The sequence below is a fragment of the Ursus americanus genome, unplaced genomic scaffold (assembly GCF_024610735.1).
Source record: "Ursus americanus isolate L20-20 unplaced genomic scaffold, mUrsAme1.1.p SCAF_96, whole genome shotgun sequence".
Taxonomy (NCBI): domain Eukaryota; kingdom Metazoa; phylum Chordata; class Mammalia; order Carnivora; family Ursidae; genus Ursus; species Ursus americanus.
In genome coordinates this window covers 158,818-185,586 of record NW_028273678.1, presented here as the reverse complement: position 1 = coordinate 185,586, position 26,769 = coordinate 158,818, and the positions used below count along the sequence as shown (strand labels likewise).

Here is a 26,769-nt window from a genome sequence, read left to right as displayed (position 1 = left end):
GTGGGACCTTTTTCCAGATACCATTTTTATATATCCCCTCAACACAGCATAAATGCCTATCTTAATCATTTCTTCCACTCTTGATGCTCTCATTAATTCTTATAAAATTTAAGAAAGAATAAGTGATGCCCTACAATTAAAGAGATCGCTTCTGAGGAGACTAATTATGAACTCTTGATACTCAGTGTCAGCCTTTGCCTGGAAGGAAATGAGTCAACTTTTCATTAGTAATCAAGTTGCCTCCATTTTTTTAAGAGTGACCCAGAAATGCAAGGCCATGAGTTTTAGCGATATGAGGCAGAGAATCAGATACCACAAATATTATATACAAATAGGACTAAGACAGAGAATTAAAGTCAAAGAGGTTCCTGAGGTATTTTTCAGGATGACTGAAGTTTCAGAAGGGGCCCAGTAAAATAATTCATCAAGGAGATGTGCCTGGCTTACACAAGAACAGGCATTTCAAAATCTTAAAGGGACAGGCAGTTAAATGGCTAAGGCCCTACCACGGTCTAGCCAAGAGAATCATAACCATTGCCAAACGTTTTCCACACAGAATAGGCAGCCCTGCTTTATTCTGGATAAGTGAGGGTTTGGATATGTACTATATAATCAAAGGAAACAAGCAGTAAAGGACATGAGGTAATCTGGGCTAACCAAAGATTTGGCTAACAGATACTTGCTTACTCTGGATCCCTGCAACGAACTAGATCAGGCCAATGATATGCTGGACAGAAGAGGTCAGAGGACGGGATACCTAAATTCTCAGCAAGGAGAATGAACTATGCCATAGATGACAACTGATCCTATTCTCAGTGTCTGTTTTTCAATCATTCTGCTATCTTTTTTTTTAAGATTTTATTTATTTATTTATTCGACAGAGATACAGACAGCCAGAGAGAGAGGGAACACAAGCAGGGGGAGTGGGAGAGAAAAAAGCAAGCTCATAGCGGAAGAGCCGGATGTGGGGCTCGATCCCATAATGCCGGGATCACGCCCTGAGCCAAAGGCAGACGCTTAACCAGGGTGCCACCCAGGCGCCCCCAATCATTCTGCTATCTTAACCCATTCTTTTCCTTGCCTCAGACACTCTTGGATTCTGAATTCCCTTGCAAAAGGTGTTGACGAGCTTACCTGGCTACTTCTGAAAGCAGCATAAAAATCAAGTCAAAACCAAAAAGTTCTAGGAGTAGGAGAGGTGATTGCTCCCAGCTGCCCTCCTTTCCTGTCCCCTAGTCTTCCCCTCTACTCCTCATTCTAGACATTCTATCTTCAAGCATTCAAGCCAACATGTGTTAAAGGAATGATATTTTTAAAATCAGTTATCTATCACCATGAAACCAGATGAATCCACATACTAGTTTAGTAACACCTCACACATATTAAAGTATAGACAGACGAGAGCAACCAAGATGTAGAAAAGTTTTAAAACTATGTCATTAAAAACAAAGTGATGAAGATACTGGTAATGATTATTCCAGGAAACAACAGCCCTTCTGGTCCCCTCAGTCTCTCTACTTCCATCCTTCAACTACCCATCTCCGTCAATATTCTCAGATTTATAATCTAAGTGAGCCACTAAAAATCCTGATTTTAGTCTTCTGTCCTGCAGTAGTTGTTCCCTTGTCTGAATCACCATAGTTCTTATCATCTGTGCTGACACATCGGGTAGTTACAGACTACTATATTTTATACATATATGTATGCTTCATCTCCCTAACAAGATGGCAAGATGTCAGAGGACTGCCACCGTGTTTTATGTGAGAGAAACATGACATTCATTAGCAGACACTCCCAAGGTATTTTATACTCATAAATAAGTAAGTCAGAGAGCACAGGCCTCTTGGTCCTTTATGTCTATTCACAATACCTAGCACAGTGCTCAGTCAGTGTAGCCAGCTCAATAAATACTAGTTTGATGAAAATTAAACTTTTGTTTGAAGAGTGCTATGGACTGAAGGTATGCATCCCCCCCCCAAATTCATACAGTGAAATTCTAATCCCCAATATGATGATATCTGGAGGTGGGGCCTTTGGGAGGTAATTAGGTAGATAAAATCATGAGGGTAGGGTCCTTGTGATCGGATTAGAGCTTTCTCTCCCTACCATGTGAAAATATATACAGTGAGAAGGTGGCCATCTCACAGGGAACTGAATCTGCCAGGACCTTGATCTTAGACTTCTCAGCCTCCAGAACTATGAGAAATAAATGTCTCCCGTTTAAGCCACCCAGTCTGTGGTAGTTTGTTATAGCAGCCTGAGCTGACTAAGACCAAGAGGAAGAATCACTCAGTGCTTCAGTCCACCTGACTTTCAGTGTTCAGGATACAGGATTATAGACAGAGCAAGTATAGGAAAGTGGCCTGAATCTGTAGAGCTTCAGTACCCTAAATGCCACTATCCTACACAAGTCCTAATCAGGTTATTTTCTCATTACCACCTACCTTCTCCTCATACTTACGCGAAGAAAAAAAACTGGATATGATGTTCCAGTTGGATGGGTTCACTGAGTAATAGCACCTGTCACTGAAATAATGCCTTTATTAGTCTTTGCTTTCACTTTTCTTTCATAAAAGCCTTTTGATAAAGATTGAAGTAATAGTTTGCTTAGGAGAGGACCATTTTAAACAGAAGGTAATTGCATTAATAAGGGAAGCCTGAAAGCATCAGTATAAAAGTCAGTAAGACATTTTTGGACATACAGTATGAAGTGCTAGCAAAAATTACTGATAATAGGTAAATAGAATATAAAAAACTTTGGGGAACCCCAGAGAAATTGTAATTTACCTTACATCGAAATGTAAAGTAAAACACAACTAAGACAAACACAAAAACAAAAAAACTCACATCTCACACACACACACACACACACACACACACACACACACACACACACACACATATACCCGAGACTGTAGGGATGGAGGAGACACCAAACTTTATTCCTAGCTACAAAATTCCTAGTTATGGGACATTTAGAAGAGCACTTAAAGAAAACCTCCTTCATGCCCACATATTTATGGTAGCTTAACGAAAAAAAAAGTATTCAGAAATTTTTAGATAATTACATTTTTATCACATTCTGATATCCCCACCCCTCTGTATTCAATCTTGCTGGCCTTGATGAAAGATAGACAGCCAAAATTTAAAGTGAAGTACTTAATTAAGCTACTCCAGATCCTGGAAGAAAAATATTTCTCATCCTGCTTAGTCACAAGAAAAAAGGGGAGAAAAGAATTCCTACGTGAAATTGATGGTGCTGACATGCCACAATGGAACAATAAGAAAGAAACTTTACAGAGGATTACGGTTAACTTGGGGACTGTGTTGAAAGAAGCCTAGCTAAACCCACATCTATTCATGCCAGGTTTGCAGGACAAAATTAGTTGATTTAACTTATTGGCAATGACCCAAGACAGGCAAAAAGGATACAGGCAGAGTTTAAGAATCACCTTCTCCTACTTCTTTACCGAACACTGAAGTTTATAAAGGTTCCAACCTGAAGAATAAAGATTAGTTGAAAAGAGTATGGGAATCCCATTGTTGTATAAGAAGCTGATAATTAAGACTTACTTTATAAAAAATTCCTCAGAGAGACCTAATATATTTGTTAAAGTATTTTTCAAACACATAGTGTTAATAAGAAGAATCACTTAGGAATGGTACTGTTGAAGTGTCCAGATCTCATGTCCTAAATAAGGAAAGCCTCACGGGACATATATCCGTACATCTGTAACTCACTATGCAAATGTAAGGCACTATGTTTAACAACGTGTGACTTTTGGGCTGGCAGCAAAATTTATCAGAAGTTGTTGAATTTGACCTGTCTCAATTTCACAGCTGCATAAAACCTGTCTGGACTTGTTCATTTTCCATTAGGAAAAAGAAGAGAGAAGTTTCAAGTTTTTCAATTTAGTTTTCTCTACCAAAGAGCATTTTAATAGATAGCAGTCTCCATCCCCACCTTCACTGCCTTCTTATATTTCATCTGCAGTAACTGCACTGAGCTTTCAAGTCAAAGGCCACTTCTCAGAAATGCACCATTAGCCAAGCGTGGCCCATGTCCACTCACAGAGCTACAAGCAGGTTCAATACTCAGATATGTCAGCTGCCCAGGTCTACTTAACAATACTGTCTCTGTTTAAAATCAGAAACTATGTAGAGTTATAATCACATTCCTAATCTAAAGAGTCACTTTCAGTCTTTCAATGTCCTATATTTCCTTTTCAGAAAGTCCTGTTTGAACTACCCACTTTAAAATAGGTAATTTTGGGGATGCCTGGGTGGCTCAGTCAGTTAAGCATCTGTCTTCAGCTCAAGTCATGATCCCAGGATCCTGGGATCAAGTCCCACATTGGGCTCCTTGCATGGAGAGGAGCCTGCTTCTCCCTCGCCTCCACTCCCCCTCCTTGCATTCGCTCTCTCACTCTCTCTGACAAATAAACAAATAAAATTTTTTAAAAATTAAAATAAAATAAGTAATTTTGTCCCATTTTACTGATAGGCAAACTGAGACTTAGAGTGACAGCACATTTTCCAAGAGCATGTATCAGTTCAGCTACTTAAAAGGTATGTGATCATATGGGCCAATATCCCTGATGAACACAGATGCAAAAATTCTCAACAAAATACTAGTAAGCAGAATCCAACAATACATTAATAAAACCATTCACCAAAATCAATTGGGATTTATTCCTGGTTTGCAAGCGTGGTTCGATATCTGCGAATCAACCAACGTGATGCATCATATCAATAAGAGAAAGGATAAGAACCATATGATCACTTCAATAGATGCAGGAAAAGCGTTTGACAAAATACAACATCCATTCATGATAAAAAACCCTCAACAGTGTAGGTTTAGAGGGAACATACCTCAATATAATAAAGGCCATTTATGAAAAACCCACAGCTGACATCATCCTTAAAGGGGAAAAACTAAGAAACTTTCTTTCCTTAAGGTTGGGAACAAGACAAGGGTGTCCACTCTCACCATTTTTATTCAACATAGTACTGGAAGTCCTAGCCACAGCAATCAGAAAACAAAAGGAAAGAAAAGGCATCCAAATCGGTAAGGAAGAAGTACAACTTTCACTATTTGCAGATGACATGATACTAGTTTTCGGGTATATATAGAAAACCCGAAAGACTCCACCAAAAAACTGCCAGAACTGATAAATTCAGTAAAGTCACAGGATATTAAATCAATGTATAGACATCTGTTGCATTTCAAACACCAATAATGAGCAGAAAGAGAAATTAAGAAAACAATCCCATTTACAGTTGCACCAAAAATAATAAAATACTTATGAATAAATCTTACCAAAGAGTTAAAAGATCTATACTCTAAAAACTATAAAACACTGATGAAAGAAATTGAAGACCGACACAAAGAAATGGAAAGCCATTCCATGCTCATGGATTGGAAAAACAAATATTGTTAAAATGTCTATACTACCCAAAGCAAGCTATACATTTAATGTGATCCCTATCAAAATACCAACAGCATTTTTTACAGAACTAGAACAAACAATTCTAAAATTTTTATAACGTGACAGAAGACCCTGTATAGCCAAAGCAATCTTGAAAAAGAAAAGCAAAGGAGTGCCTGGGTGGCTCAGTGGGTTAAGCATCTGTGTTTGGCTCAGGTCATGATCTCAGGGTCCTGGGATCCAGCTCACATTGGGTTCCCTGCTCAGCAGGGAGTCGGCTTCTCCCTCTCCCTTTGCCCCTCCCCCTGCTCTTGCTATCTCTCAAATAAAATAAAATAAAATAAAATAAAATAAAATAAAATAAGAAAAGCAAAACTGGAGGCATCACAATTTCTGACTTCAAGTTATATTACAAAGCTGTAGTAATCAAAACAGTATGGTACTGGCACAAAAATAGACACATAGATCAATGGAACAGAACAGAAAGACCAGAAATGAACCCATAATTATATGGTCATTTAATCTTTGACAAAGCAGGAAAGAATACCCAATGGGATAAAGACAGTCTCTTCAACAAATGGTGATGGGAAAACTGGACAGCAACATGCAAAAGAAAGAAACTGGACCACTTTCTTATGCCATACACAAAAGTAAATTTAAAATGGACTAAAAACTTAAATGTGAGACCTGAAACCATAAAAATCCTAGAAGAGAATACAGGTAGTAAACTCTTTGACATTGGACATCACACAAATGCAACTTTTTTCTAGACAGTCTCCCGGGACAAGGCAAACAAAAGCAAAAATAAACTACTGGGACTATATCAAAATAAAATCTTCTGCACAGGTAAGGAAAAAATCAACAAAGCTAAAGGCGACCTACCAAATGGGAGATGTCTGCAAATGACATATTCAAAAAGGCTTAATATCCAAAATACATAAAGAACTTACAAAACTCAACACCCAAAAAACAAATAATCCATTAAAAAATGGGCAGAAGACATGAACAGACATTTCTCCAAAGAAGACATACAGATGGCCAAAAGACACATGAAAAGATGCTCATCAACACTCACCATCAGGAAAATACAAATCAAAACTACAAGGAAATATCACCTTACACCTGTCAGAATGGCTAAAAAAAAAAAAAACCAAAACCAAAAACACGAGAAACAACAAGTGTTGGCAAGAATGTGGAGAAAAGGGAATCCTCCTGCACTACTGGTGGGAATGCAAACTGGTGCAGCCACTATGGAAAACAATATGAAGATTTCTCAAAAGGTTAAAAATAGAACTACTTTATGATCCAGCAATCGCACTCCTGGGTATTTACCCAACGAATACAAAACACCAATTCAAAGGGATACATGCACCTCTATGTTTAAAACAGCATTAATTACAGTAGCCAAGAAATGGAAGCAGCCCAAGTGTCCCATCAACTGATAAATGCATAAAGAAGATGGGGTATTATATACAACGGAATATTATTCAGTCATCAGAAAGAAGGAAATGTTACCACTTGCAATGACTTGGATGAAGCTAGAGAGGACAATGCTAAGTGAAATAAGTCAGTCAGAGAAAGACAAATACCATATGATTTCACCCATATGTGGAATTTAAGGAACAACAAATGAGCATAGGAAAAGAGAGAGAGAGAGAAATCAAGAAATAAACTTTTTTTTTAAAGAAACAGACTCTTTTTTTTTTTTTTAAAGATTTTATTTATTTATTTGACAGAGACAGCCAGCGAGAGAGGGAACACAGGCAGGGGGAGTGGGAGAGGAAGAAGCAGGCTCCTAGGGGAGGAGCCTGATGTGGGGCTCCATCCCAGAACACTGGGATCACGCCCTGAGCCAAAGGCAGATGCTTAAGGACTGCGCCACCCAGGCGCCCCCTAAAGAAACAGACTCTTAATTATAGAGAACGAATTGATGGTTACCAGAGGGGAGGAGGAGATTGGTTCAATAGATGATGGGGATTAAGACGTGTACTTGTCATGATGAGTACAGGGTAACATATGGAAGTGTTGAATCGCTATATTGTACACCCGAAGCTAATATAACATTATATGTTAACTTTTAAAAAAACTTTTAAAAATTAAAAAAATAAAAGTTATGTGATCTTCAGAAAATTTTTTAACTTCCTTGAGTTTCCACATATACTCATCAGTAAAACAGGGATATTAAGACATGTAACTTACATGAGGACTACAATGACACATATAAAAAGGTTAATTAAGCACAGAGCCTGGCATATAATAAGTGCTCAATAAACACTGGCTAGCATAATATTCTTTAACTTGCCAAAGGTCTGATTGCTAACAAGAATTAGGATTCAAACTGCAGTCTATCTGGCATAAGAACCTATGCCCTCTCCATGTCACCAGACAGGGCTCTTTCAGATACCTTAATCCACACACCAGTACCACAATGAACCATACCAAAGCCTGAGGCAAAAGGAAAAGTCAGTAATACTGATCTCTTTATTTAAAATTTGGGTATTTTTATCACAGTTTTTTTGCATTAATTCTGACATTCTGAACTACTGCATTAAAGTATAACTGCCTGGCTAGCTCAGGCAGCAGAGCATGAGACTCTTAAAATATTATTTATCTTGCTAACTGGGTTTTCTGACACCCTCTAAAATTTTACACCTGAGCTGAAAGCTTCACTCACCTCACCCTGGTCCCAGCCCTACCAGTCACTAACAGTTTCTGCACTGACATTACAGTCATTTCACAATTCACTTTGCATTAGTCTAGTAAGACTTACTGTGAACCTCTTTAAAAAGCCCAGGTTAATGATTTGATAATTATTTTATGACTTCCCAAAGAGTGTGAAATAATGGGGTAACACTATCAATTACTTGCAACTCCTACCACAGACTTCAGTTGTCTGTTATATGTGGTATACATAAAGAGCATACAATAAGTTAATTCCTGAATTAACAGCTTCTTAACTACCACATTATTTAAAAAAAAAAGAAACATTACTCTGTGAAAGGTATTTAATGAGCAAAAGACAATATTCTTCATTTTACGGTAAAGATAAAAGAACTACGGAAAAGTGGCCAGGCTTCTGCTAGCATCTGCCAGAAGAACTGTATATATGATGCTTTCTGCGAAATAGGACACTCTACTTGAAGGAATCTTCTTGGCACAGCCAGTTTCAGCAAAGAAAGAGAAAGTGATTTAACAGCTGACATTTTTCCCAGTGGATCTCTTTGATCTGATATTGCCCTGAACAGCACTGAACGCACTAACAAGGTAGGTGAAAGGGGAAAACACTGAGTCAGCCTTAACTTTTAAAAATGCCTTTCTAGGAGAGCACCACTACAACACAAATATTGATAGTGCATCCTCTACTCTAAGCCAGGCTCTGGAAGATTCCAGGTGTCTCTGTTCTCTTCTGATTATATAGAAACATATCAAGAGGACAAAGAAGGCAATGGCTACAGTTTTCTTGAATGGCTTTAGGAGGCCTGGACCACCAACATTACTCCTAATCCTGGCCAGGAAAGTTGTTGGTTGTTAATGTTGAATGTTTCTTACAGTTAGTAGACCAATTTTTGGTAAATTGTGAAACAAAGTTATACTTTATAACATTTTATATTTATAATGGTTTACTTTGTTTACTTTGATAACATAAAGTAAAAATAATTTACTTTGATAATGATTACTTCAAAATGTAGTTCCTACTTAGGTACTTTGGCAAAAAGCAGAGACTCTCAAATGCAATCCCCCATTCACAGGTACCTAAGTAACTCCTGGTGACTTTCCAGTGTTTAATAAACACTGTGCTATAGTTACCTCCTAAGTGGCATGTAGAATTTTTTGGAAGAGTCCTTTATAATGATAATTTTTATCATTAAAAATAATGGCAGAGTAATTATATCAGATCAACTCTCTTGCTTACAATAATTAGACACTGTAGACAATATATTAAAGGTACCAAAGAGTAACCAAAGCAGGCAGAAACTGGGATATGAGCCTCAAAAACAGAAAACCAAACTATATGAAACCTACATTTCTATAGCTCTTTCCCTGAAGGTATTCCTCAGTCCATACAGCACATGAGGAACAGAATGCAAGCAGAAAATGGAAGTCTTACTGGGCTGAAGAGTCAAAGGTATCTGGAACTGTCAAAGCAGCTAGAATCTGGAGGAGGAGAAATCCTGGAAAAGACAGAACCACAGAGCAGGTAGCCCTAAAATACGTATATGACTCCACACAAAACCTTAAATGATTCCTGGCTGTGCATGAACAAAGTATTTAGGAACCCAAAGGAAAGCAAGAGCTGGAAGGCTGGCTGAAAGGCTGAGCATGGTTCTAGGAAGTCAGAAGCTTGAATTCGGGTCCTACTAAATTAGAGGGGTTTGGGAAACACCAGGCTTGACAAGCACCTCACACTTCCCATTGATCCCCTTGAGGGGTCATACTTGGGAGTAAGGACCACATCCCAGGACTAAGACACAATACTGTCAGACTCAAGGCAAAACAGACCCGCCAGAGCAAAGCGTAAAACCAAGCCTTCATAGGATCAAGGTGATCTTCCAGTGATGTAACTGCCTGTAAGAACAAAACTCACCATTCTTGAGTGGAAGGTAAACACTAAAATGCATCACTCACAATGTCCAGCAAATAACAAAACTACCATAAATGAGAAGTAAAGGGAAATTGTACCCAGAGTCAACAGAAAGAGCTGTTGATACCGACATACCCAAAGACAACCCAGAAGTTAAGAACTGATAGATAAGAACTTTAAATAACTACGATAAATATATCCTTAAAAATGCACACTTTGGGGCGCCTGGGTGGCTCAGTCGTTAAGCGTCTGCCCTCGGCTCAGGTCATGATCCTGGGATCGAGCCCCACATCAGGCTCCCTACTCAGCAGGAAGCCTTCTTCTCCCTCTCCCACTGCCCCTGCTTGTGTTCCCTCTCTCGCTCTCTAGCTCTCTCTCTCTCTCTCTCTGTCAAATAAATAAATAAATAAAAATCTTTTTCTTAAAAAACGCACATCTTGTGAATTTTACAAATCAAAACCTTACCCTCCCCCAACATTCTAGTGAACTTCAGTTACCCATGATTTTCAATCACATTGGGATTTGGAATGTTTTATTTTTGAAAGCCTGAGACAAACAACTTGAAAGTGATTAATGACAGCCAAACTTAATTATATATTTACACCTCCCTCTCTCCCAAGGGAGAGAATAAAATGTCTTATCTCTCTGTAGCGAGAGGGCTTTATTAAGATCTGACAACAACTATTTAGGAACAATAATTGAGTTTTATGCAAGATTACACAGGTTTTCCTTGTCTGGCATCCCAGTCTAATCATAGACTGATAGAATATTTAGGCTCCTAACAGTGAGAAAAAACAGTTGAGCTGGGTACAAAACTAACCTTTAAAAGTACTTATCCTCATCTGTCAATGTGATCTTATCAAGGATTTCTATAATTTCTATAAACAACCATTATATTTTAGCTGAATCAGTAGCATTATGCTCCTTAAGCAGATAGTCAGATACCTTCTACTTTAAAACATTTTCCACTAATACCCACCCCCAACCCCCTGTAAAAAGAATTTGGCTTCAACTTTCTTTTCTTAATCTACTAAGCAATCTCATGAACAAAAAGATAATCATATGCCCTGCATGTCTGATGTAATTTTTATAGACCTTCTAAGTGTTCTAATATCCATTTACCATTTTGGGAAAATAATATTTACTGAACAAGCTGAATTACCTTTTTTCTCCAAGGAAAAAAGCAAAGTTCGTGAAGATATACTTAAAGATCTGCTAAGCAGGTGTTATTTTTGCTTAAAATTTTGCTTTACATCCTGTGGCATTGTAGGGATGACTGAGTTGGCCTCCCTGATATTTTTCTTGCTTTTCCTGTGTCCACTTATGTTGACACTGCCACTCCTAAAGATGCTAATATTGCTTTTACCGACACAGAGAAATACTCTCTTTTTACAAGTTTTGTTGTTCATATGGGTCTCCCAAAAGGACAGTCTTGCCCACTTTTTTCCTTACTTTCCTTTCTCAGAGGGCTTGTTTCCCTCACAAAGGGTTGGAAGACATCTGAGGGGCTTGCCCAGAACTATATCCATAAGCAACCTATCCCATCAACAATTAATAAGCATCCATGGACAGATTTGGGGCAGCTCCGTTTTTGTTAACCACAAAGTGAATTCCCTCTTCCCTAGCAGTGCTTCTTCTAGAAATCAGGGGCAACTTTGTCTCTCTCACCTTGGTTGGAGAGTTTGAGACTAACAGCCCACAAATCCCTTTTCTCCCAAAAGTGACCCTTGGTGTCCTCTCCTGGGAAGTGCTCAGAGACTAGTCTCTCTTCCCACAGCAGACCACAAATATGTAGGCCAACAATTAGAACCTACTTGAAATTCCCCCTACGTAAGTCACCACGTTGAATTATGTCCAAATAGAACTAAAGTGCTTCTCGGTATAGTACTACCATCCTAGATGCTGTGTGAAGCAAATAAAATTCTCAGAGGAGAGGACAGTACCTTCTTATTTAAGACATAGATTAAAAAACATGTGAATGAGGAAATCTGTCGAGCACCTTTTGGTTCAAGAAACGCATTGTTAAGCTCTAGCTACATACCAGGCACTATATTAAGCACTAACTATACAAAAACACATAAGACAAGGACCTCAAAATCCAGTAGGAGAAACAAACACATCCACAAATGATCATAATTTAATGGGTTAACTACCACAGAGAGCTGAATGATAGAATAAAGCAAGGATCTATGACAGCAGGTGCCAAAAAGGGACTGAAGATTTTGGTAGCCAGTTCTAACTCAATAGTTCCTCCCCTTTATTATCTCCAGCTGTGTTACCATTCGGAGAGAAGACTACATCACATGTTTTTGTTTTTTATTTTCCAGTTAGAAAAACTACATGAGCGGCTCATTATCAGTCACAAAAAACATTTCATTTCCAGTATTATCTTTATTCCAATCCAAACAACCTACGGTGAAACTTTACTGTCATCTGGGGTGCCGGGGTGGCTCAGTTGGTTAAGCGGCTGTTTCAGCTCAGGTCATGAGCCCAGGGTCCTGGAATCGAGCCCCAGGTTGTGTCCCCCGGGTCCACTGCATCCCCTGAGTCCCCAAGACCCCACCTCGGGCTCCCTGCTGAGCCTGCCTCTCCCTTTCCCTCTGCCCTTCTTCCCCTGTTTGTGCTTTCTCTCTCATTCTCTCTCTCAGATAAATAAAAATCTTTAACTAAAAAACAACTCTACTGTCATCATAGCCTAAAATATTGTCACTTTGCTCAAGAGCATCTTCCCCGACTTGCAAGAATCCTCACTTATGACATTAAAGAACTTAGATCCTGGGACGCCAGGGTGGCTCAGTAGGTTAAGTGTCTGCCTTCAGCTCAGGTCATGATCTCAGGGTCCTGCTCAGCAGGGAGCCTGCTTCTTCCTCTGCCTGCTGCTCCCCCTGCTTGTGCGTGCAGGCTTGCACGCTCTCTCTCTCTCTCCGATAAATAAATAAATAAATCTTTTTAAAAAAAAAAGGCACTTAGATCCTGGTGTCAGAATGGACTTGACTGGAACCAATATCATTATTATATTTATGTTATTCAATTAAATATCCAGAAAAGAAAGAAAAGCATGTTGCATAAACTCATTTAAAATGCTTATTAAGCAAGTACTACTACCAAAGCAGAGAACAAGTATACCCTATGCACGTGTTAAAGAAAAGTTATATGATCAATCTTATTTTCCATGATATAAGTACAAAGGATACATATTTCTGTCAAAAATTTTCAATTGAGGGACACCTGGGTGGCTCAGTCAGTTAAGTGTCTGCCTTTGGCTCAAGTCATGCTCCTAGCGTCCTTGGGACAGAGTACCACTTGGGACTCCCTTCTGAGCTTCTCCCTCTGCCTGCCTCTCCCTCTGCTTGTGCACGTGTGCTCTGACAAATAAATAAATAAAATCTTAAAAAAATTGTTTTCCATTGAGCTACAGCCAGAAGGAAAAAAATGTGGTCCACAGGACACAAAGAGGAGCTATTTATGAGATAATCTCACAGGCCTCCTCAAAGAAACAAAAAGTATAGCTAAACTAGGTGTTGGAGAAAAAGAAAAAATGCTCTTAAGAACCAGCCTATACTCCCGAATCCTGTCCATACCCTTTGTCTTGTAAACCCATATAATGACATTTCCACAGTGCCTGCTCCCCATCCCATCCCTACAGGTGCATCTGCATCTTTCTCACGGTCTCTTTTAGGAACTAGACTTTTTTAAACTAGAAAAATAGTTTCATGTTGTAATATTCACTTATGCTAGGCAGAACTAAAGTTAGTATCTATTGTGGTTTGACTTAAAAACAAGATCGTAACTAACATGTTGAGGAGTGATTCTAAGAATGTACTCAACATACATTAACTAGCCACTCACTGAAAAGTCTTTTTCATAATGAAAAAGATAGTGATAAGATAATAAGAAGTTCTTGTTAACCATTTATCTGACATCTACATCCTTCCATCCTTATCCCCCACAAAGACTACAGCAGAAAAGTTAAAGATCCAGTAACATTTCACAGAAGTACTGAAAATAGAATTAGTAGAACCAAATCTTGTCCAGGGTTCCACTGAGGAAAAATAAAATGTATAAAAAGGAAAAAAACAAACAAACAGAGAAAAGCTTACTTGCAGTATCCTGTGCCATTGTGGTAGGTAACACACACTCCTTCATTTACACAGGGCTCATAGCCATCCCGACACTGCAATGCTAAAAATAAAAACAAATGCACATTAGAAATAAGTCACTAATCAGACAGCAAAGAAATGTTACCCAATTCAGGTCAACATCCGTTCTCATATCCAACCTGATCTGGGTTTCCCTTTAGAGCTTTCATCAGGTTTTTTGGTTTGTTTGTTTTGTTTTGTATTTGTCCTTTGGCTTCTGGGGTCATAGAAGCATGGAAGCTCATCCTAGGAGTCTCTTCCTTCCATAACTACTTTACAATCTTGAATGATGCTCTTAATTCTCTGTGCCTCTAGCTTCCCAGCAATTGCATCCCTATCTTCTAACGATACTCAAGAAAACTAAAGCTCTTTTTTTAAAAATAATATTTTGTTATTATGTTAGTCACCATACAGTACATCCATAGTTTTTGGTGTAAAGTTCCATGATTCATTACTTGCGTGTAACACCCAGTGCACCATGCAATACGTGCCCTCCTTACTACCCATCACCAGCCTATCCCATTCCCCCACCACCCTGAAGCCCTCAGTTTGTTTCCCAGAGTCCATAGTCTCTCATGGTTCATTCCCCCTTCTGCCTACCCCCCCCTTTCTTCTTCCCTTTCTTCTCCTACCGATCTTCCTACTTCTTATATTCCATAGATGAGTGAAACCATATGATAATTTTCTTTCTCTGCTTTACTTATTTCACTTAGCATTATCTTCTCCAGTCCTGTCCATGTTGCATATCACTCAGCCATCAAAAAGAACGATTTCTCAACATTTGCTGCAACAAGAAAACTAAAGCTCTTAACAAACATGACATGCCATAAGCATCTTGAAATTTGAATACTTCAGATAAATAATATAAGGATTCATCAGTGAATATTTAGGAAGGCCTGGGTAAATACGAGGTCACCATGATACAAATGAATTACTTAAGCCTTCAAGTGAGGTTTCAGAACAGGCCACTTTAATAACTAATCAGAAACATCAACGATATTCATTGAACAAACTGTAATTGAGAGCCTAGTATATGCCTGGCACAATATTAGGATCCAGAGGAAAAGGAGAAATGGAATACATAAGAAATCAATACAGCATAACCTCTAGCCTTAAGGGATTCACACAAAGATGGGGGAGTAGACCATGAATACAGATTGTAGGGGGGGGAGGGTGAAAGTAAAGAAAATAAAAAGCTAATTTTATATATGCAGATAGAACAACAATTCTCAAATTCTGAAACTCCAGTCCTTTTACAAGGCAGTGAAAAGGCACCTCACACCATAATCCCTTCCAAAAACAGACTACTCAGAGATAAACAGCAATAGTAGAAATTTTCATGGATTTCAGCCACAAGAGGAGAAAGACTCCTAAAGTCTACCACTCACTTGCTGGATAACTTGATTATTTAGCTTTTAGAATTAGAATTTTCATTACCAAAATCCTTACCAAGAATCCTTACAACAACTGGAAAGGCAAGCCAGAAAGAAACCTAGTCAAACAACAAAAGCTAAAAATGAAGTTAATGAACTTTTTCTATAAGATTATTAAGATGTCCATCTGCTAGGACGGTTCATATACAAATACCTGAAAGCAAAATTGAGAAGTCTCCACCTGTGACTTTTCTCTAGCCATACCATTCTATGAATAAACTGCTCAATATCACAGGCTCTAGGCCTGACATTCTAGGGCATCAAAATCAGCTGCTTCACAGGGGAGCCCAGGCTAAGCTGGACGCTAGAACAATTCCTCCATTAACAATTACTGCATAAGATGGGCACCTGGGTGGCTCAGTTGGTTAAGCATCTGTCTTCGGCTCAGGTCATGATCCCAGAGTCCTGGGATCGAGTCCCGCATCGGGCTCCCTGCTCAGTGGAAAGCCTGCTTCTCCCTCTCCTACTGCTTGTGTCTCTCTCTGTTGTGTGTGTGTGTGTGTGTGTGTGTGTGTGTGTGTGTGTGTGTGTGCGCGTGCGCATGCTCTCTCTCTCAAATAAAAATCTTAAAAAAAAAAATGAAGTGCTTTCCTTAAAAAAAAAAAGTACTGCATAAGAACCCGCTATTTGCCCAGTACCCATTACCAAGCAATGGAATCATTTGAGAACATGTTTACAGAAATCTCATCTCTTAAAATAGTATTTTTAAAATAGTAATAACCACTGCAGCTAACACATTGCGCTTACTAAATCCCAGATACTATTTTACGCATTTTACACAGACTAACTAATACAATGTTCCCTACAATGCTGTGAAGCAGTTAATTTCATTATCTGTGTTCCACAAAAAAGGCTAAGTGACCTGCTACTACCACACCAGTGGGTTAAAGAGCCAGAATTTGAACCTTAGGGAGTCTGGAACCTGCAAGAGAGTCTGTGCTCCTAACTACAGTGATACACTGTTTCCCACTATCTGACATTTTTCTTCTCAGATGGGCAGGATAGGCATTGTTATACCCATTTACTAGAAAGTGCAGGCCAAGGAGGTTAGGTGACCTCCTCATGGAACATCACACCACTAGCTGTGGCAGTGTTAGGCCTGAGACCCAGGTCTCTTGCTGAGTCCAGTGCCATCTCTGACAGCTGCTGGGATCACACAGTCACTAAGCTGCAGCCCGAACAGGCAGATTCAGGAAGAGGATCATCTTGTTGTCCATATCCCACTTCCCTGTAGGGCTCAAATGCTCCCTCTTCCCACACCTTATGATAAGGCCAATGCAACAACTATAATTAAAACAGTTAATGTCAGATTATTTCCTCCATACCAAAGTTCTCAAACTGCTTTTTTCATTCTCTTTAGATACTTTTATTAGTTTCAATGAGAACTTCCTGACTTTTTTCTATTTGCTTTCTTTTCCTTTAAAAAAGAAAACCTGTCAGTAGGAAAGGAATGTCCTGCAAGCACAGAGCAAGTTAAGCTGCAGCTCTGTCCTCCCCCTGCAGGAATCCTGGCTCAGTGGAGTCCAGAAACCTGAAATCTTACCTCTACCACTAACTAGCTGTACTACTGTAAGTAAAGCACAACCTCATGGGGGCTCAATTTCCCTACCAGTAAACTAAACTGGGGAGAACTAAATGTTCTTGAAGGTCTCCTATGATCCAACAGTGACACCTCCCTCATTAAAAGCATGTGAAAGGCATGCCTGGTACCTGGAGAAATCTACGCAGAAAGACATGAAGAGCCTAGCACCCATGACTCAGAAAGCCATGGGTGCAAAAAAATTACAGTCTGTTCCTATTAAGTGTCCTGGCAAATCATTACAGTGACAGGTTCAGAGAAATACAAACAACCCAAAGTCAGTATGTGGCAACCCATCAAGCAAATAACTTTACAGCCTAGCCTCAGTGAACCAATCAAATTCAGTGACCAAAAAGGAGGTGGGCTTACAGAGCTAATAATTAATGCCATTTGGCTAATCTGTAGGATCATGCTACCTTGACCCTTTAACATTTACTAAGCCATGGTGCTCAAAGTGTGCATCAGAATCAACTGGAGGGCTTCCCAGACACCACCGCCAGAGTTTCTGATTGAGGAGGTCTAGAGGGGGCCTGGGCACTTGCATTCCTAACATGTTCCCAGGTGATGCTGATGCTACAAGTCTGAGGAACCATACTTTGAGAACAACTAAAGCATGAGTGCCCATGTTAAGGAATCCCCTAGGACTACAGAATCCGCTAGAGGTCTTGTGTAATCTAGACAGCAATATACTGCCTGAATAGACAAAAGAAAAATAAAGTAAAATTTGAGACTTGTGACTTTGCTCAGGGGTATTTCTAAAGGAATACTGTAATTCTTTGCCATTCAAAGAGAAATTAAAACTTTGATAACTCAAAAAATTACAGTGAAACCAGAAAAGATCTCATTTTAAAATTCAATGTGCTCTTTTTCCAATGTAAAACATTTAAATTTAACAGTGAAATTGAAAGCACCTTTCTATTTGTAGAGTAAAAAACGAAATGCTCAATCATATCCCATTTAGAGAACAGATGCTTAACTGATGTTTTAGTAGACTCAGAGAAATGAGTCACTCACAAAAGGAGTTTTCATCTTAAGCCACAGTGATCACTCAATAAACACTGTTGACTGGAATCAATCTCATATACTGTGTGTGTGTGTGTGTCTCCGTGTGCATGCCTCCCTCCCCCCAAAAAAGGGCAAAAGTCAAGAGAAGCAGGAGATTCCAGTTTCATCACTCCATCAACTTGGCAATGTGACACAAAATTTAGAGACCAATTTTAATTTTCACACATTTTCTGTGCAACATTTTAGGGAATGGGCTTCTAATATTCAGAACATACAGAAGGGGGAATGAAGCATGAGAGACTATGGACTCTGAGAAACAAACTGAGGGCTTCAGAGGGGAGGGGGGTGGGGGAATGGGATAGGCTGGTGATGGGTAGTAAGGAGGGCACGTATTGCATGGTGCACTGGGTGTTATACGCAACTAATGAATCACTGAACCTTACATCAAAAACCAGGGATGTACTGTATGGTGACTAACATATAATTAAAAAAAAATGAACATATTTACAAAGCATCTACTCCATGAGGTGCAGACCCTAATGTCAGGGATTCCATACTTAACAGAATAAAGTTCCTGTCCCCATGAACCTTTTATTAGGGAAAGATAGATAATACATGAATAAATAAATAATGTCATTTTAGACAGTGCTAAGTGATAGATTCTGTTGGAAACCGAACCCAGATATGGGAGACAGAGTAATCACAACGGCCGGACATATAGAGACCTCCTTTAGATAGGATGAGTAGGAAAGGCCTCTCTCAGAAGGTACCTTTGAGCTAAGATTTAAATGAAGAAGAATCATGAAGATGCGGGAAAGAGCAATCCCAAACTGAAGAAAGAGCAAGTGCAGAGGCCTTAAGATGGGAATGAGACTGGTATTCCAAGTTCACGTGCTTGGAGACTATTAAGCAAGGAGGGAAAGTAATAGGAGGAAGGCAGGGGTTGGACCCCGGCTTCTGGTCTAAGTGCAAGGGTAAGTACTGCTCAGCTTTAAGCAAGGAAAATGACACAATCAGATTTGTGTTTGAAAACAGTCACAACTGTAGGGGCGCCTGGGTGGTGCAGTCAGTTCAGCGTCTGACTCTTGGTTTCAGCTCAGGTCTGATCTCAGGGTCTTGGGATCAAGCCCCACATCAGCCTCCAAACTCAGCATGCAGTCGGCTTGAGATTCTCTCTCCCTCTACCATTGCTCCTCCCCACTGTGCTCGCTCTCTCTCTCACTGAAATAAATGAATCTTTGGGAAAGAAAGAAAGAAAGAAAGAAGAAAAGAAAAGAAAAGAAAAGAAAAGAAAAGAAAAGAGAAGAAAAGAAAAGAAAAAGAAAAAGAAAAGAAAGAAGAAGGAAGGAAGGAAAGAAGGAAGGAAGGAAGGAAAATGGTCACATTCGTAAAATGTTTCAGTGAGTAAAGGGGCTTTTTTTCTTTTTTATATAAGCTTATTCAAGTCAGCCCTTTTTAAACTAAGTTGAAGACATCTATTTTCTCAGCTCCCCCAAAGTGGTAAGGATTTTATTCTAATCTCATCCAACCTCCCAGAAGCCCCACTTGCAAAGTGTTGGTACAGCACTCTCTAATCTGCATTGGCTTTCAGTTCTTAATTCTCAGAACTTACTCTCAGTTCAGCTTCAGAAGAACCAGCTGAGAGGTCTATACAGTACCTTCACATAATGGCACAGACGGCACTTTTTCCAGGGACAAGCCATTTCTTTTTCCAGTCTAAACCCTCAGGCTCACCTTCAAGATTACAGCCCACCTTACACTCCCGGGATCCTCCCACCATAATAAAATGCAGTCTCTTGCTGGCATGGATCACCACTGCACTTAGCTCCATGTCTACCCACATCTCAGCTTCCTTGGCTGCCACTTTCCCTCCACTATGGACACTCTATTCATTCGACTGAGGCCCAGCCCACCTCCCTCCTCACCCTCAGAGCCCCTGACTCTTAAGACATTCATAACTCACTCACAGTTTAGCACTTAATTCTATGCTGTCTTCTCTATTTTTCCATGTTTAAGTTCCTAGAGGATAGAAAACATTTCTTCTTTTCTGTATATTTGAGGCAATATAATTTCATGCACAGATGCTAAAATCAGGATCTGAGTTTGGATTCTAGCTCCTCCATTTACTATCTATATCTGTATCTCTTTCTCTTTTAGTTTCTTCACCTGTAAAATCATCTCTCAGAGCCCTGTAAGAACTAACTGAATTAATACACTTAAACAACCTCGAATGCCTGATACACAGTAAGAGCTCAAAAAAGCCTAGCTCACATAGTAGGTACTTAAATTCTTGGTAAGTTGAATGAATGCATGATAAATGCTATCATGATAAACTTGTTAAATGAATGCATGATAAACTTGTTAAATCAATCACACCCCAGTTTAAACAAACTGAGAAATCTGGAAAAATAGAAGAGCCCTGGGGATTTAAGATGTAATATCAATAAGTGGAATAAATTCTTCCCAGCTGCCATCACTAACAGTCTAATGAAAGAAATACTGAACTACTACTACAACTACAAAAAAAAAAAAAAAAAAAAAATCAGAGGTCACCGCTTTTTAAAAAAAAGGTGTAGCACTGTAGGAATAAGAAGTGACACAGTAAAGGTAAAATAAACACTATATATGAGCAAAAATGCCTTTCAATTTTAATACAGTTCTATATTTGTTGAAGAACTTATTGTGAGCATGGCCCTCTACTAGGCATAGAATGGAAATCAAACAGAAGTAAAACAATTCCTATCCTTACAGTCCATACAGCATAATGGAGGGAAGTTAGGGACAGGGGCAAAGAGAATATGATTTACCCAAATGACTCTAAGATAAATATAAACAAAATAAAAATTGCTTTTATTAAATAACTTTAGCAGACCCTCTAAATGTCAATTTCAGGACCACCCCAGAAAGAACCTCTAAGAAAGACAACCCAGGGGCGCCTGGGTGACTCAATCGTTAAGCGTCTGACTTCGGTTCAGGGCGTGATCCCAAGGTCCTGGGATCGAGCCCCGCATCGGGCTCCTCTGCTGGGAGCCTGCTTTTTCCTCTCCCAAGCCCCCTGCTTGTGTTCCCTCTCGCGCTGTCTCTCTGTCAAATAAATAAATAAAATCTGTAAAAAAAAAGAAAAAGGAAAAATGAAATACAACCCAAACCCTTGTGCTTAGCACTGTGTAACTCAGTACAGACAAGGTCCTAGTATTTACTCAAGTTTATTGGCCTCATTTGTCTATAAATACTGCAAACAACAGAATAAACTGTCATTGATTTTAACCAGTTCTAGCACCTCAGGAATAAGCCCATTTAGGGACTGGCCCAAAGTATCCTGATAGATTGGAATCATCCTTAAAATTTCGTCCAGGCATTTGCCTAGGTTTTCTAGGGCTTTTCAGTATCATGACAGTTATATATCACTGGTTTAAAAGCCTGCCTTTGTTTTAGGAATCTCTAACACGAGTAATTAAGTCTGCACCCCAGCCGGCTGTAATCTGAGCAGCCTTCAATGTGTTTCACTTGTTACATTAACACGTAATCGGTGTAAATTGGCATTACTTGTTGCTTTGAAGCCTCTTCAAATAAGCCTCTGTCTGTTGTCTATCTCACATGATTTTTTTTTCCATATCCTGCTCTGTCAGTCTGCAGTGTGATATCTGTGTTCATATCCACCGCTCACTCAAAAGACGTTTTAATATCTTAAATGGGTGGGGTTCCTAAAATATGTGAAGAGACAGCATACAGGGCCCTTTTAATTTTCTCTTCAACGTTTATGCAAATCTCAAGTAGCAGCATTTGAGAGAGAAGAAGTCTGAGTTTATGCCCTAGGAACTTGGCTACAGCTGGCTGCTGTTGCTTCAGGCACATGGTGTTTGGAAGGGGCTCAGTAAAAACAACAAAGCAAGGTTTTCTAAAATGACTGCTTGCATTATTACCAAAAGTAAGAGAGTTGAGGGCAGGCAGAGAGACATCAGGGATTTGCAATAATTCTCATAGCACCCTGTGATTTCAAACAACAAACTTCCACTAATTTTTTTACTCCATTTTTGGGGATCAAGCCATGAAAACAAACAAACAAACAGAAGTGCAGAAGCTTCAAATCCCAAGTGGTATATTTAAATAAAAACAAAGTAGAGAAACATCTGTCTTCCTCCTTGAAATTCCTCTTGATTAAAAGGCAAATGAATGCAACAAGGGAGATACCAATTTTATTTTCCTGACAGTGTTACAAGGATTTCTCTGTCCTTTACAGATATCATCTAATAGAAAATGTGTTTCCCACTTAAGAGATGCTGATATCAGACCCATAGAGATTAAGGCATAGGCTACAGAGTTCATAGCAAAATATTACTACTTTTCAACAACAGGTATATCTTGACTAAAGAAAATATAACCAACAAAAACTGAAGTTATAAATAACATAAGGGTGTTTTCGACATTATTAGAATTTTTGTTTTATAAAGATATTTGTCCTACTGAGTTGATGAGTCTAGAATAAGCTTTGATTTAAAAAGTTACGATTTTGTCCTATTTTATACTACTGGATTTATTTATTGCAAAGAGCAAAATTCATCAATATTTGCTGTGCTCTACTGACATATACTATACACTGTGTTATTTCCTTCATTTTTCTGTCTTCTTAAAGAATGCAGAAAATTTTTAATTTGAGTTAAATAAAATGGAAAAATATAAAAACATATTTATAAATCAGATGTGGTAAATTTGTTAATAATCACCTCTACACATACATACATTCTTTCATTTGGAAAATACTTCCCCTCCCTTTCTTATCCATCTCGCTTACTCCCACCTACATTGCAAATCATAGAAAAAAACATTACCTTCCTTAAGAAGCCCTCAGACACCCTCCAATCTGATTTAGATGTTCCTCCTCTGTACTCCCATTACTTCCTAGGCAGATTTAATAAAGTGCTGGCTCACCTGTCTCTCTCCCCTACCTCTGTGTAAATTCTCTAAAGACCGTGATCATAATTGGCTCATCTTTGTATACCCAGGACCTAGCACAGTGCCTGGACCATAGCAGGTATAGTCAATACTCATAAGATATTCACTGAACTATCTTTAACACAAAACCTTTTGACAAAGTCAACAACCACTTTATGTGTTCAGAATTTTCTAAGGCTTCAATTTTAATAAGCATAGTGATACCCAAATGTGACTGTGTCTAATAATTCTGATTTCATTTTGTATAAGCAGTAGAAAAGTAAAATAAGAAGGAAAAAATGGTGCAAATTTCCTGGCCTTTAACAAGGATGAGAAGTTGAGAAAGTGGAACTATACTTTTCTAATCTTCATAAAACTGAAACATATTTGGAAATTCCTGCCTTAAAATTTGCATAAAGATAATACATACTCCCCTACTCTTCCCCATGAATCTTAAGCCATGTCTATTGTGGTTAAGAATTGATTTAAATGGGATGAACAGAAACCAAAATAATTTACATCTAAACGGCAAATGCAGAAAACACAGTAAGAAAAATTTCAAGTGAATGGTAAGCTAAAATCATGTTTTCATTATATAGTACCATTTTCCCCATGAGTAGATGCACTGATACACATCCATAGAAAGCTAAGCGCCGATCTGATCCAAAGTAGCCCCGATGTATTTCTTTTCTATTAAGTATCTAACACTTTGTAAAATGACACTGGCCAAAACAATTACAGGATTTTTATATCCAAAAGGTTCAAGATCTCGGTGTAATAAAACCCAAGACGGAAGAAGCTATATTGGATTTAGAAGTTAAATTATCCTCTATGAAAAGGGAAGAAGCTATACCGAATCTAGAAGTTAAATTATTCTCTATGAAGAAGTTCATTTCTCTATATATAGTGGTCAAAAAAGGCCAATCTGAGGTGATATCCTATTGTCCTCTACCTTCTAGCATCTCCTCTATGATCTATCTGTTCTGTTATCAGAAACAAATTCAGCCTGTCCCCAATTTCCTGTGCTTTTAGTAAACGCTCCCTTTTTAAAGCTTTTTAAAGACAATTTTGTTAAGTACAGCTTCATTTTTTTAAAAGCTCTTAATTTTAAATACATGCTTTTAAGTACCCTTGCTGGAAAAGAATTTTATAAATATATATAATCTTCTTGCTACCCACCCAAAATAAACAAAGTGTTCTTTTAGCTTAAATTGTTCAGGAAACTTTTAAAATGGAGTAGACATTTAAAATGGAGTAGACAATTTCTATTATTATTATTTTGGAGGTAGACTCCAAAAAGAAAGAATAAGGGACAAAATTATGTTAAAAATAAAAATGGAAAAACCTAAGATTGTTACATTATATAAAATCAAGGAATTAAGGAGGGCACATAATGTAATGAGCCCCTGGGTGTTATGCGCAACTGATGAATCACTGAACTCCACCTCTGAAATTAACAATACACTCTATGTTAATTACTTGAATTTAAATAAAATCAAATTTTTAAAAAATCATAAATAAAAAAATAAAATCAAGGAGACTTCCCAAAACCAAATGGGGAAAAATCCAGAGAACAGCCCCAGATTTCCTCATGAGTATCCTTCCCCACGGCCTTTTTTAAAAACTTTCATTGTAGCAATTAAGGCTAATCCCAAGAATGAGGTCACCAGAAAACCATAAAGTGTCATTGTATGACAAAAAATCTGAGTCCAGCATAAAGCACCATTCCATTCTAGCTAACTGTTCTGAAGCCAGGGCTTGCAAAAACTAAGGTCCTAACACTTGGGTTATTTCTATATTATGTGGGTGACAGAGGTTCTACACCTTCAGCCAAAACCAAACCCTATTCACCTGTGGGCAATATTCAATACAAAACTCACATCACTGAGAACTGTTTGGCTTTTTTTAATTAATTTATTTAGTTTTTACTGTGTTCCACTGACAATTGTTTCAACTCAAGCGCTCAAAAGGCCCTAAACCCTGGGCTCGTACCCAGAATATTCCAGATAAGCACAGAAACAAGTATTGTGAGTAAAATGTCTCAATCTGGAGATGGTAAATGCATATTGTTTCCATTTCCAGAGAACATGTCTGGGACAACAACCCTGGAATAGAAGAAGGTAAACACTAGGAAAATATCAAAATTTTATTAACTACTGAGGGAAGAAAACACGTACTATAGCTCCAAACTTTAATTTTTATTTAGTTTTGTTTTCAATTGCTCCCTTCTTCTCAATTATCTCTTCAAACACACATCAATGCCAATTCACACCAACAGAACTTGGGTCCCAGGGTCAACAGAAAAAGGTAGTAATAACATACACTTAAAGATATTTGATGAAGAGCTGATAATTTCAATGTTTAATCAAGCCTCTTTAAAATTCCTCTCCTGACTCACAAACCTTTCGACTACTCATATTCTTTCTTTACTGTGAATGTAGGTAAGAATTTATCTCTAAGCCTACCTAGATTTCTATGGAATTGTAACAGTCATTTTAACAAAAACAGCCCCACACACTGACAGCCACAACCTGATTTGCAAATGGGCACAGCCTTTCTTGCTCATCCAGTTCTTGCTGGATGAGCAAAGAAAAGCAGCAAAGACAGAAAATTTTGCTTCCTTTAATACAGGACCACATCAGAACTTGAGCATTCCATGTTCGTGTTTTTTAAAACAGAAAGGAAATCTACGTTTCTCCATTTGCAGCAGCACCTGATTTGGCAAACCCAAGATTTATGTTGCCTTCAACGAAAGTTTTCTTCATTCTAGAGAGGCCAAGAGACTTCTCTTGTTTCAGCTTCAGTCCAGAGTTCTCAGAAAGAGCTACAAAAATAATCTAAACCTCAATATATTAAAATAAAATGGGGGGGGTAAATCCTATAAGGGGTATTGGCTTTCTGGAGCCTGGTCTTCCCCAACTACCATAAAGGAGTCATAAATTCCTAGAGGAATTAAAAAAAAAGAAAGAAAAAAAGCAGATGCCCTAACCTACCACCCATTTCATCTCCCTTGCTGCCACTCCTCCTGCCTGGCAGCCCAAGGGGGTCCAGCAAAAGACAGATTTTGGACTCAGCAATACCTACAACCACGTCTGTCCTACCTAGGTTCAACCCAGCTATGTAATGCTAGGCATATGGTAAATGTTTGGAAAATGTTTTTAAAGCCAAACTGTTGAAAGATCTGGCCAGTTTTCTATCTCTCTAAACAAGTCCCTAATTTCCCACAAAAGAAGACAAAAATAAAATCTGCAAAATGATAGTTTACTCTAGCTTTCTAAGGTCACAAAGACCTGGCAGAGGAGATATTTTCATCTCTTTTGTTTATCACTCTTAAAATACTCTCCTCAGTAACACTTCATTCCACTTTAGGGACATGGGAGTGATATTCATATAGAACAAGAGGGATTTAGAAAGGGAGTTTTGCCAGTTACACCACTCCAAGCCCAGTGCGAATGTCCTTCCCACCCTCACCTCTTCACATTAACAGGATTAAGTCCTTTGGAAAACCAGTATTAAAGCAAGTAACCCTGAGTTCAAGTAAAGGGACAAAGGATTTAGCTAATGTGGTTATTAGCGTAGTGCTGGTGATTAAATAACATTTCTCCTCCTCCCCACCAAAGCACACATTACCTCATCGAAAATACGAAAACCAAGGCATTGTAATCACTTT

At 38.6% G+C, this 26,769-nt stretch overlaps 1 pseudogene; it reads right to left on the bottom strand.

The window, feature by feature from the left end:
• LOC123802698 (uncharacterized) overlaps positions 1–26,769 on the bottom strand; it is an 85,196-nt pseudogene that overhangs the window by 23,095 nt on the left and 35,332 nt on the right.